The following is a 13,397-nucleotide window of genomic DNA, read 5'->3' on the forward strand; positions in this document are numbered from 1 at the left end:
AGCATGCCTCGTTCAGAACTCAATGGATGCAGCTTAGGCAATTAGGCACCATTATTTTCAACTACTCCATTGCTCAATGGATAGAGATCACATAAAGATTGGTAACATCGAGAAGTAAAATCGCCTGTGTGTACGAAAATGTCCAAACCAAGATTAGGAGTGGAGAGCTAAGATCACCTCAATGCATGAAATTGTCCACACTCAGAATAAAAGAGGAGAGCCTTAGTAATTGAAGGCTTGAAGCATTTGATAATAAGAGCCTAAGAGGAAGCATGCCGTCGTCTGATCACGTGATAAGGGAAGCACTACGCTCACAGAGACATGGATGTTGCTGGGGTCAACGTCGTCTTTGGCCGGGAAGGCCTCAGCGTCTGCCAGCTGGTCGAGGAGAAATGCCCAAAGTACAAAGGGTTACGTGCACAACTCCAAGCCTGCCACGCCGGGCAAACATGGCTGCTCGACAGTCGACACGGCTCCCGGCCGCCACGCCGCAAGGCTTGGGCCCAACATTCCAACGACACCCCGACCCGCACGCCCACACTGCTGACCACGGTGGCTAGATTATGCAGGCCTGAGCAGCGGCGAATATTCGGCTAGTTCCGCCTACACGTTGCCATTCTTGACTGACAAGATCTGGCGAGCAATGCTGAGACAAAGTGCAGACTTTTCTCTTGGATCGTCCTTCACAACAAGATCCTCACGGCCGACCGCCTGGCGGTGCGAGGTTTCCGCACGACCCCGTGTGTCAGCTCTGCCTTAGGACATGTACAATGATGCTATCTTAGATGTGCCATGTAGGATAAATGATAAGGTGAAGGAGAGAGAACTCATAAGAAAAGACTTGTCTTCTCTTATTTAAGAGAAGACAAGATATGATCTCTTAGCACAATTTGTCTCACCATGTTTTTAGGAATTCCTAGTTACTGAAGATAAGGCTAAGAGATGACCCATTGTAGACATTTTCTCTTGTCATATCTAAATTACATGCAAGACTTAAGATAAAATTATCTTATCAACCATTGTACATGCCCTTAGGGCCCCGGAGACTACCTCCACCAATGTCTGGACTGCCCATTCACTTCGGTAATCCGACTGCTGGTCCGCCATGAGATTTTCACTCGGTAATGGCATCCAACTCACCCTCGGCCGACGCATGGTGGGAGGGATGTGTGCGGCATTTGGATGATGGTCAAAGGAGGCGCCTCAGCGGCTACCTAATCTACATCATGTGGAATGCCTGGAAGGGACAAAACCGCCGCATCTTCAACGGCACGCGTACATCGAGGTGGTTCATCTCACCTTCGAGGACATCAGGCAGAGGGAATTAGCTTTTCGACCAAGAGTATTCCACAACCAGGAGTAATTCGCATGTGGGGTTAGGGTGTGATTTGTGGGGTTTCCGGCAATGTAACCGTTCTTTCCAAAAACATGTCAACATGTACATATTTACCATTTCTTAATGATAAGGCAGCACTCCTATCGGTTGCTAAAAAAACTGCTGATCAAAAGGACCCACCCAGCGGACAACCTGGTCAAAGTCGAGATAAACCACGGAAATCAATCGATGTAATCGACCCTGGGAGCGCTCCAATCCGAGGGAACTTAGTGAATTAAAGGATGTGCGGGCAAAAAAGAAGTCATGTTGGTAACTCATATTCAAAAGGAATGGACAGTAAGTACTAAGAGAATCTATTTCACTTTTCTAATCTAACCTACACAATGCTGGTATATTTCCTACAGTCCTGCTCCTAGTTATTTAGTTTCAGAATTACTGGGAAGCCATCATCCTGAAGTTGTACTGATAGACAATTGCAAAATGCTTTGTACAACTCATTAGTTATCATCAGTGTCAATGTTGCAAGTCGCTGCAAATGCAATGTTCACCAATTTTTTATTTTTTTTTAAAGGAGGAGGACCCCCGGCCTCTGCATCTGGACGATGCATATGCATCCACAAACAAACTTTACCAAATGAAAAACTAACTTCAATATAATAATCTACAGGGAGGCCTTCAATGTCATAAGCCCGGTGAATGGTGATTTATGAATTAGCTAGTTAGGATCTCCTAATTTATTAACGTAGGTATCTGATATCTCAACTTAGCAGATTTCATAGCTTGTACTTCAAGTGTCATCTCATTCTTGTAGAAAACTTGCATATTGATTGACAGGTGAGGTAGAAATTATCTAGTTATCATGTGACATAACACTTCTTCATGGCACAAGCAAACAATTTTTCAACCTTCCATCCACAATTCCACATAGCCTATCTTATCAGCTTGACTAAGAAAACCATATGTAAAATTACTTGATCCAGATGGATCTAAATATGAGTTGATAAAGCGGTTAGAAGAGGAGATTCTTTCACAAAAATGAAGATCTTACCTCCCCAGCGAGGATTTCACTATTCGTCACTACCTTATGCCACAAATCTGGCACACTTTTATCCTATGCTGGTGCAGGGAAAGGATATATTCCCTCTTTACTACATTTCCTTCCCAACACCACAAAGCTTAAAATAATTAGAGCATGTCCAATATAAATTCACCTTTCTGCTCAAAAGTAGTTTCGTCCGCACTTTCTTTTGTAGGTACACAGAAGGGAGTTTGCACTGAAGTTATAGATCTCTCAAAGTTATATGTCTTAGTGGCTAAGTTGAGCCACTTTTTTGCTTGGCATGCTGATTTGTCATGATACATAATTAGGAATTAAAATTGCAGGAAACAAATACAATTGTGTGGTTTAGGTAAGCAAAACATACAACCAAACTAAGCCTAGCAGCAGCAGATATTAATCATCGCTCAAAGAAATAGTTCTTAATGATAATTTCTTCATTGTCGGAAACATTTTAGACACTATAGTGTGGTTCTATATTTTTTAGATAAACAGAGCGCCCGCCCGATTCCATTAATCAGTGAATAGGATTCAGCAAGTCAAGCGTAGGCGGAAAGTAAATGATAGCAGGTTACTGGAACTGAGAAAGATAACTAAGGAGATGCCAGTTGGGGCGTAAGCAGGTCAGCAAAGGTCATCATCTTCACTCCCGCATGGTCTGCCCGTTTGGTTCTCTGTTCCTCGCCACCTAGCCACAACACTGCAGGCAAAACAAACCGACCGAGAGAATCAGGAACACAAGATCCACAACCACCATCGTATCCCAAGAAGAACAATCCTACCATAACAAAAGCCCGCGGGTAATGCAACGGCAACACAGCAACACTGACCCAACCCAATGTGAATCACCATAGAAGGAAAGGCCAAAAACACATATGTCGCCGGGCAAAGACCGGCAAAGGAGGAGCAGCCGAACTCGAAGCATCTAATGACTTCCTTCATGATTTCTATTCTGCACAATAAATTGAGAGCACTTGGTTTAGTAGATAGAGTGGATAATTAATATCCTAAAATCAAGGTCTTAATGACTTTGGGGCATTTGCTTCAATTAGTTAGTTGCCCATTGTCCCTGGAAAACTTTTAGTTATCCAAGTCCCCAGAAAAGAAAAATCACCTGCTCTTCTGCCAACACCCTGGAATCTTGCAGAGAAGTCGAGCGCCTCCGTGACAGTCATCTCAGGGATATGAAGATCATACTGAACAATGTAAGATGTTGTCTTTTCTGGAACAAAATTTTGCAACTTGACACCATTGTAGTCAAGTTCTCGTGTTACCTACGCACGCACACATACATACATGGTATGTTAGTAAAGTAAGCACAGTAGTATTGAAATACACTGCATACAGTATATTTTTTTTTAGTGTGCAATTTCAGACCATTATATGAATGACCAAGTACATGCGGTGGTGGAAAAAGATGAATAACATTAGATGATGGGTACGGGGATACCTTAGGTTTTTGTTAGCTTTCCAGCAAGTGCTAGCAAAAGGGTGGTTTTGCCACAGCCTGGGGGTCCAAGGAGAAGGGTCATCCTGCATGTGCACACATAGTGATGATGAGGAAGGAAGGAAGTAAGGAAAGAGGGAATGCCATCAGCAAGTACATGGATATATAGTACTAGGACTAAAGAGTTCAATTTTGCAAGTTCTAGGGCTAAATAATCACATGCTAGACAAGTTCTAGGACCTGTGATGCTTTTACCTCACTCTAGAAGGAAGGAAACTCATCAGGATGGTTTGAGGATGCCGGTGACATCTTTGAGGATGTGGATCCTTCATCCTTTCTTTGTTATATGGTTGAAGCCCATCATGGTGGTGAGCAGTTGCAGATGGCAATGGAGGCATTTGAGCGCACAGGTGGTGAGGTGAGTGGTAGTACAGAAGAGAACAAAATTACTTACCGAGAGCTTGGAGATGGCGGAGTTGAGGAGCGGCTTGCCATCGACGACCTGGCACTCGGCATCGACGCGCAGGTTCCGCCACAAGACCTCCACCATCGGTTGCCACACGCATGTCCATCCAGTGGCGCTGGCGGCGAAGCAGGCGTAACCTGCTCCTGCCAGTCCGCCGGTCGGCCTGCGTCGACCGGCTCCAGCGGACGAGCGCCGTCGGCATTGGCGCTGGCGTGGAGAGGGGGCGAGGTATGGAGCCTGTCCCAGGTGGGCAGCCGCTCGATGGCTGCCCATTTCATCTCGACCTCTTCGTCGTCGTGTTGCTCTCTCAGGGACAAGGTGGAGGTGATGAGGCCGAATAGCCTAGAATCAAGCAGTGAATCATCAAGATGGAGGGCAGCAAAAAATCACGCGTCGACACCGATGACAGAGATGGTAATACCTCGCTGCAGCGATCACCCACCACGAACAGCACACGCGCTGCCAGCTCCAGAGCTATCCCTGCCGACTCAAACTGCAAGTGGGACACCACATGGGCGTCCCACCTTTAGCCCACTTGACCTAACTATATTTAGTGGGAATAACTGGGCTTTCCATCGCGCCGGTGCGCCGGCCCAAATTTAGACCGGACGCCGCGCAGCCGCACCATGTACACATTCATGACCGCATGATTTGGCTAGTTGCGTCCTCTACGCACGTCCTCTTCTTCATCCCGATGCTTGCTCGCACTCGCGGCATTGCGCTTGAAGCTCCATGGCGCCACTCGCCGGCTCGCCGTCGTAGCTCACCGAATGCAGCTCCGCTGAGCCTGTAGAAAAGAAATCCATCCATCTGCATGCCTTTGCAGCTCGACGTGTCTTCCATCCCCGGGTTGCAGCACCATCATGTGCGGGTTCCAGCATCGCCACCAGTCGCCATCATAGCTCGCCGCACGCCCTTCGCAGTACCCAGTGCACCGCCACGTAGCTCCGTCGTCGCCGCTCGCCATTGTTAGCTAGTCATTCTCTGTTTGAAGTTTTATCAGAAGCCGATTGTGCTTTCTCGCTGCCGGTTGCAGCCTTTTGCGGCTGCGCTGTGGCCATCCTCCAGCTACCCGTATCTACTTGTCACTTTTTTCAAAGCCCAGTTGTAACTTTTGTCGTTGCCGGTCATAGCATTTTTCAAGTACTGGTTGAAGTGTCGATGCATGTTGGTTGAAGCCTCTACTTTCTTTGGTTCCAGTAAAAATTACGCCAGTCGTAGCATTCCTCAATGCTGGTTCTAACATTTCACCTCGTCACTAGTAGCATTCCGTCTCGTTCCTTGTAGTTGTGCGCCCCAACGCTTGTAGCAGCACTGCCGCCAGTTGCAGTTTGCCGTCGTGCTATTTCTAGCATCCGACAAGCCGGTAGCAGCACCAGAGATCGCTGGTTCCATCACCTGACGCAACCGGTTTGCAGCTGGCCGTTGTGTTGGATCCAACATCCACTTCTGCTTCGGTAGAACCCCTTAAATACATGAACGGCTTAGATTATCTGATACCCCTTCATTAGTAAGGGCATGATGGTCGTATTTGTAAAAGTGACCCGCCCGCATGCGCACTATATATATGTGTTTTTACGTCCACAGTGTGAGGCGTTTTTTTTTTCATCCGGGATGGATGGTGCGATTTGTTCTTTTACGCGAGCGCCGGCCTCGATTTGTTTTTGAAAAAGTCAAAAAAACGGCTCCTGCAGAGGAGAACCAGCAACCACTTGCTCAGCTCGCATTAGCAAATGTGAGCTAGCCACTACGGCCGGCATGCAGGTAACGAGACACTCTACGTGTTTTGTTCCTTTTTTTATCGTGGGGCAGCCATGATTTATTTTTGATTTACGTCTGCACCGGGGCCCTCATATTTGTGTTGCGAGCATATGTAACGGTTCAACGCAACCGGACGACAATCGCGGCTGCATCCTTGGCCCGCTGATGCCTCGCCTGCCGCGCCACTTCCGCTGCCGGATATGCCGACTCGCCCGCCCCGTCATTAAGTCACCGCGTCGCGTCGCGTCGCCTGGCCCCGCATACACACTGATGTGGCGCCTTCCAACCTCCTCCCGTCGCAGCCCCCGTCTATAAAAAGCCGGGGGCCGCCAACCGTCGAACGTCACCCCTTATCTTCTCCATGGTGAGCTCCGGATCCGGCAGCAGCGACAGTCGATCTTGGCCGTTGACTCTCGTGGCCGCAGGCGGAGTTGAGCCACTTCAGGTTGCTCGCTTCATCGTTGGCGTTGCTACTGAAGGATTGGCACATGACCACCAACGGATAGGCGACATTGGGGCTTGGCGCAACACCGGAGCAGCTCCACTCCCGCACAAAGATGAACAAATTTTAACACCGAGCACGTTGCAATAGGATCGCCCTCTGTTTTATGGTTTTTCATCGAGAAAATCATAAAAAATGCATGGAATGTCGAAAATGAACGAAACTTGGCATGCATGTTGGCCATTGTGTGGAACACAATTTGGGTACGTATGGTGAAGATGAAAAAACGTGCTTCGAGACTTGTCCTACCGGTAGACCCCAATGCCTCGGTTGAACATGGTGTATTTGTTGTCATGCACGAAATGACACCAAATTTTGCGAGCATATGGGGGAATGCCCATGGCATCCCCCCACATAAAAATTGAACGAATTTGGACACTGAACGCACGTTGCATCATTACCGCCCTATGTTTTAGGGATTTTTCACCAGGAAAACCGTAGAAAATGCATAGAATGCTAGAAATAAACGAAACTTGGCATGAATGCTGGCCATTGTGTGGAAAAAATTTGCGTACGTTTGGTGGAGGCAAAAAAATATGCTTCGAGAATTGCCCTACCGGCAGACCCGAACGGTCCCGATTGAACATGGTATATTTAATTTGTTGCCATGCACAAAATGACACCAAATTTTGCCAGCATGTGGGCATGCCCTTGGCAGCGCCCCACGCAAAATTTGAATGAAATCTGACACCGACTGCACGTTGTGTCACGTTCGCCTGTGTTTTAGGGTTTTCTCACTGAGAAAATCGTAGAAAATGCCTGAATTGTCGGAAACCAACGAAACTTGGCATGCATGTTTTTCCATTATGTTTCTGTTGTGTGAAAAAAAATTGGATCGGTTTGGTGGTGGTGAAAAAAGTGCTTCGAGACTTGGGAGCTATTTGGTTGCCGTCTTAGCGAACATGCCTGAATAATTTGAGCGCCTGGGATATTGCAGTTTCGTGCCTAGTCAGGGAGGCCCTGTTTGGTTCGTGTCCAGGCCTGGTGGTGGGTTAGATAAGTCACATCATCGTACTAGTTGTCATTTTGTTCTGCAATGCATGATTAGTAGCCTCAGGCACGTCCCAGGCGTCATTTCTCGGTCGCCTGAGCCAGGCTAATGGCGCTCACATATTCCCAATAGGCTAACAATGTCTTTGGATTCCCACGCCAGGCTAGCTTCAGGTTATTCATGCACGAACCAAACAGAGTACAGGCAGATCTCAGGGAAGTGTTAGGCCAGGCAAATTTGCTTCAGGACACAAACCAAACAGCCTCTTGCCATTTGAAACAAATTCGGACACCAAACGCACGTTGCATCATGTCCGGCCTATGTTTAAGGTTTTTTCGCTCGGAAACCCAAGAAAATGCATGAAATGTCGGAAACCAGCGAACACTGGCATGCGTGTTTTCCATGATGTTGCCGTTGTGTGGAAAAATATTGGGTATGTTTGGTGGAGGTAAAAAAAGTGCTTCGAAACTTGCCCTATTGGCAGACCCGAACGGTCTTGATTGAACATGATGTATTTATTGTCATGCACGAAATGACATCAAATTTTGCCAGCATGTGGATTGATAACAATTTGTGTTCAACATCAGTTGCTGTGAATTTGTTAACAATTTTAGAAAAAGTGTTCAAGTTTATAAAATTTTCATACACAATTTAAAATTCTAAAATAGTTGACAAATTTCAAGAAATGCTTAGGATATAGGAGAATGCTCATGTTTATTGATAACGACGGAAATTGCAAATAACAGAAGCATTAAAATTAGTAAAATCTACATTGAAACCACACACAGACCAGTCGGCATCGTTTCGTTTGTTCCTTGGAACGCGACTCATTTTTTGTTTTTCATTTAATATATTTTTCTGAGGACGGACATAGTGACTCATGCGACGAGAACCCGTACGTCATGCGTACACATAATGCAGAATGAATCATCCATCCATCTTATGCATGCGGACTGTAACATGCTCACCTTTTATATTTAATATATTTAGTTTGCGTTAATTGTATGTGTTTAACGTCACACGCGCGACTCGTTTTGTTAACAGGAGGACGAGAACGTGTTTTACAAAGAAAGATAAAATATAAATAAAACCGAAGAATAAAATGGCCAAACAAAACAAAAAACGACCGAGAAGGTGAACAAGAAGAAGAATAAAAGGAGTACCTAGGGACAACAACTTAGCTGTCCTAGTTGGTTAGACTGTGTGGAATTAAACTAAGAGGTTGGGAGTTCAAATCCTATCTCATGCATTATGGTCAAATGACCATACTGCCCTTATACGATTTGTGAGGGGGGGGGGGTCTACCGAAGCAAGGCTCCATCGTTGCAGGCAGTGGTAGCACCAGAACTCACTGGATGCGCCGGAGAAGCTCGTCGCAACTCAGCCGCTAGAGGCTTCAAGCTCATAGGCCAGAGGAAGGTGGAGAAACAGATGAGGTAGAAGACGATATGTGAGGAGGCTGCCGCGTAAAAATGAGTAGTTGTGGTGGAGAGCGTGAAGAGATAAAGATGAAAAAAAGGACTTGGACTGTTGGTGGCCCCAACTCTGCACATGGGTACGTTGCGCGAGCGGGCGAGCCAGCGAGACAGGTCGAGCACTCGGCCGGCCTGTCGACCAAGTTAGACGTCTCTAATAGGTTTTAGCAAAATTTTAGTTACGCGGTTAACCAATTTTAAGAAGTAATACTAGCTACCTACGTCCACAATTTAGGCGATAATTCTTGATGCTAGATTAAGTTTCGGGTGTGTGAAACAAGAGACTTAATTAAAATCTCTAGCCCCACACTAAACTTTGTCCAACAGGCATGACCCACTAGAAGATCATCCATCTTTAGCATCCTCTTGTGTACACGACGGTTCACTATTCTCAACTATGGTGAAGCCCAAGGAACTGGCAGATCGTCAACAAGCAGAGCCAATCGATTGTCACAACCTTGTAAACAGTGACAATATGGCGTCGATGAATTGAACCGAAGAAACACTCAAGGAAAGCATAGAAAGAACATCAACCCTCACACTCACATGTAATCTATACCGCAACCTGCACCTACTCATATAACTTCTCATGATGCCACTGTAGGGAAATATAGTAGAAACAAAACAAAAATCGCGCCTATGACCAACCAAGATCAATATGAAGATGCATAACAGGTTGGGATCACAGTCGTTACCATCACTGAGTTGCAGTGAAAGAAAAATGTGTCGGTTTAGTTCCTACTTGGTGTCTCTCAAACCGTCCATGAACGATCCCTCGTACCGCCTACAAACAGTCCTTGGAACCGAAGACTGAAAGCATGACCTCTCTAATTGGTTGCAAGCATGCAACCTTCATGATCGGGCAACGCTTCGGCGTCCAGAGCTAATCGTCGCTAGAGAATTAGAAGGAGGAGATTAGAACCATACATGACTTCTAATTATGAGAACAAAAGGATTAGCCTAGCTCTAATTAGTCAACAAGGACCAACTAGAACTAGAACAAGAAGAACTAGTGTATACAATAGAGCAAAAAAACCTAGTATATATAGGTTGGAGGAGGAGGAGGGGGCAGCCACCAAGGAGAGAAAGTCCCTCCTTGGGGTGCCGACCAAAGGGGAGGTCCAATTCGCCCCCCCTCCCGCGCAATATGGCAAGGGGCGCGCCACTTCCTTATGGGCCTTCGTAGCCCATAATTCCCTCCACCTCTTGGCCTTTTAAGGCTCGTTGAAATTTAAATTAAATATATAATATTCTAAATAGATCTAGACCATTTTATAAACATCTCCAAAAAAAATTCCACTTATATATAACATATCGGTAATACCCCGTATTACCCGATATCCATCGAAACCCTTCCGATGACCCCGAAACACTTCCGGATCCTCTTGGAACTATTCTGAATATTCATGAAATAATTCCACAAATATTTTATCATTATTCTCGTCCTACTAAGACTCAGCAGATTGATTGCCTTAAGCTTGTGACCCCGTAGGTTCGATAACTCACAGACATGGACGAAACCGTTCAATGACCGATAGCGGGACCATGGACGTCCATATGGATCCCTGTGAGTACACGAATGATATTCGAGTGAACCTTTGGTTATCATGTGATGTTCGCTTTGCTTCGCGATACTTTACAAAATCTGGGCTGCATCGGTATCCTCCTAAGTCATCACTATGCTTATTATACCAAAATCCTAGTTACCGGTTTTGTTCCTCTTTCTTGTTATTGTTTCCGCATCCCTGTGACTGGCTAGACTATGATTGATGCCTTTACACCGAGAGGCCCCTAAGAATATCTCTCCATCGTCGGAGGAGCAAATCCCACTCTTGAGCTATCTGGCCACTTGTCAAACTTTCTGATGAACCCGTAAGTTGTTGTTATGATCACCGTGTTAGAGGTGACGTTTGAGCAACCCCAAAGCCCACTGTGCGGTAAGAAATGACCACTATACTCTCATAGTCTAAGGAGCAATATCACACGTTAACACTCTGTGTTATTACAATTGAATAAAGACGATATTAACTCAATTCATAACAAACAACATTGGGTCGATTCAATATGACCGTTCTTCTAACATCATAATCTTAATATTGTTTTAGGACTATTGTTACACATAACGACATACTAAGATCCGGAAAACATGATCACCAAGAACACTTGAGTTAGTCTCGAGGCAAGACTAGGAACCTTTTTATTTAACTGTTTATCATTCCACACGTGCATATGAGTTTTCCACTGAATCACATGTTCCAGGATCATAACAGTTATAGCATAGAATATGAACTCTATAATTATGAATATGAAAATATAATAATACAAATATTATTGCCTCTAGTGCATATTTCCAACACTACGGAGCGACTCGGACCTCTCCCTCTTCTACCGCTGCACCTTCGAGGGCCACCATGACATGTTGTACCCACACACGCTCCACTAGTTCTACCGCGACTATCGTGCCGCCGAAACCGTCGACTTCGTCTTCGGTGCCACCGCGGTCTTCCAGAACTGCCTTCTCCTGGCTCGCGCCCCGCTCCCGGGCTAGAAGAACACTGTCATGTCACAGGGCCGCGTCAACGGCTCCATGAACAGCGGGTTCGACTTTCAGTTCTGCAACATCTCCACGCACGATGGTCTCCTACGCGCGCAGGCCAACCAGACCAACAAAGCCGCCGCCACGCAAACCTTCCCGGGCCGGCTGTGGAAGGCATACTCGCAAGTGGTGTTCGTGCAATGCTATATTGGCATCGTGGTGCGGCCCGAGGGGTGTCTCACAGAGTCGGTCCAAACCATTTTGCGGCCCGAGGCAATGTAAAATAATTATTTTTTGTACTGAACTTTTATACATATTGTAAACTAAGTACACCATATTATATTTTTAATTAATACATTTTTTACTATTCAGTCACATAATAATGTTTTCAAATAATATATTGATTATTACACAATTGTAATGTATATGAATGAAAATATTGGTTCGAGAAAATTTAAATTTTATGATTTACGAAATCTTTTTCTTGTTAAAAAAGTGCTTCAAATTAATTTTCTAACACTGCATAGCTATATAGTGTATAGACATATATTTGCATATATATGTGTTTGTTCATATATCTTTTAATAGTAGTGAATAACATGGTAGATATTTCTAAATCATACATACAAACAAATATTTTAACAGTGGTTTCTAGTATATATTAGGCAACCATATTCATAGAAACTTTTAGAGTATAACAAATGTGACATACAAATTGGGTTCAGTAATAGAATCATCGAAGAACCAAATGTGTTGATTGATTTTGCACAAGATTTGACTATCTGACATGCTCATCTAGATTCACTTGACTTGATTTGATGCAAATGAGATTTTCTACCAGTTTCTCAAATGAAAATTGTGCACTGGTTTAAACATTCCAATCTTGTTTTCATAAATTCCATTATGATACTAAGACATTCATCATAAAGGAAAACTAACATATTTAAACTCAACTTCGCTACTCAGATTGGTTTGCCTCTGAATGGTATAAACTAACTATTAGTATGTGTTGTGTATTTGTGCTCCTTCGAATTAAGAATCTATTTTATGCATTTAACAATCTTTCAGATGTAATGTATAATTATATAGTGTTTACTAGTTTAATTTATATCGGGGTCCTTCACTCTTGGGGCCTGGAGGAGTCGCCACTTTTGCTCGGCCTATGTGCCAACCCTGGTGGCTCAAGTGGGACGAGAACCAACCACGCTCGGCACACTCTACTACGGGGAATACATAAACACGGGCCCTAGCGTCAGCGCCGGCGGCAAGTTGAGGTTGCCGGGCTACAACATGAATATGACCTAGGCCGAGGCCAGTAATTTCTTCGTGGCGCAGCTCATCGACCGCAACATCTGGCTGCCGGCCATGGGCGTCAGGTTCATGTCTGGACTGCTCGCGTCTTTGATCGATGAGTTGATGAGTCTGTCTACCATAAGAGGAACCCGAGGTGCGACGAGTAGTAGTTACCCGTCATATAACAAGACTCTAGGCTTGGAAGCAATCTATTTTTCTGGTTTTCTGAACATTTTCTTACGGTTGCTGTAGAAATGATGCGTGTGATGGAGGCTAACAAGACTCTAGGCCCAGAAGCGATCTATTTTTTCTGGGTTTTCTAAACCTTTTTCTACGGTCGTTGTAGAAGTGACACGTGTGATGGGGTGTTTTGTTCCCTTCGTTTGCCACAAATTACTCCACCGCTTTGACTTTCCCTACTGCTTTGACTCTTCGTGTTGATTACACGACTGTTTAGTGGGGTTTGATCTCGTGCCTCAATAGTTGCCGCGTACTCCCTCCGTCGAAGAGTGTACGTTTGGCTTTAAAATTTT

The 13,397-nt window shown here is 45.1% G+C and overlaps 1 pseudogene; it reads left to right on the forward strand.

The window, feature by feature from the left end:
* The first annotated feature begins 4,404 nt into the window (after positions 1 to 4,404).
* LOC123039388 (pectinesterase/pectinesterase inhibitor PPE8B-like) lies at positions 4,405 to 13,187 on the forward strand (annotated as a pseudogene).
* Positions 13,188 to 13,397: the final 210 nt, after the last annotated feature.

This window comes from Triticum aestivum, chromosome 2B, assembly GCF_018294505.1.
Source record: "Triticum aestivum cultivar Chinese Spring chromosome 2B, IWGSC CS RefSeq v2.1, whole genome shotgun sequence".
In the NCBI taxonomy this organism is placed as follows: Eukaryota; Viridiplantae; Streptophyta; class Magnoliopsida; order Poales; family Poaceae; genus Triticum; species Triticum aestivum.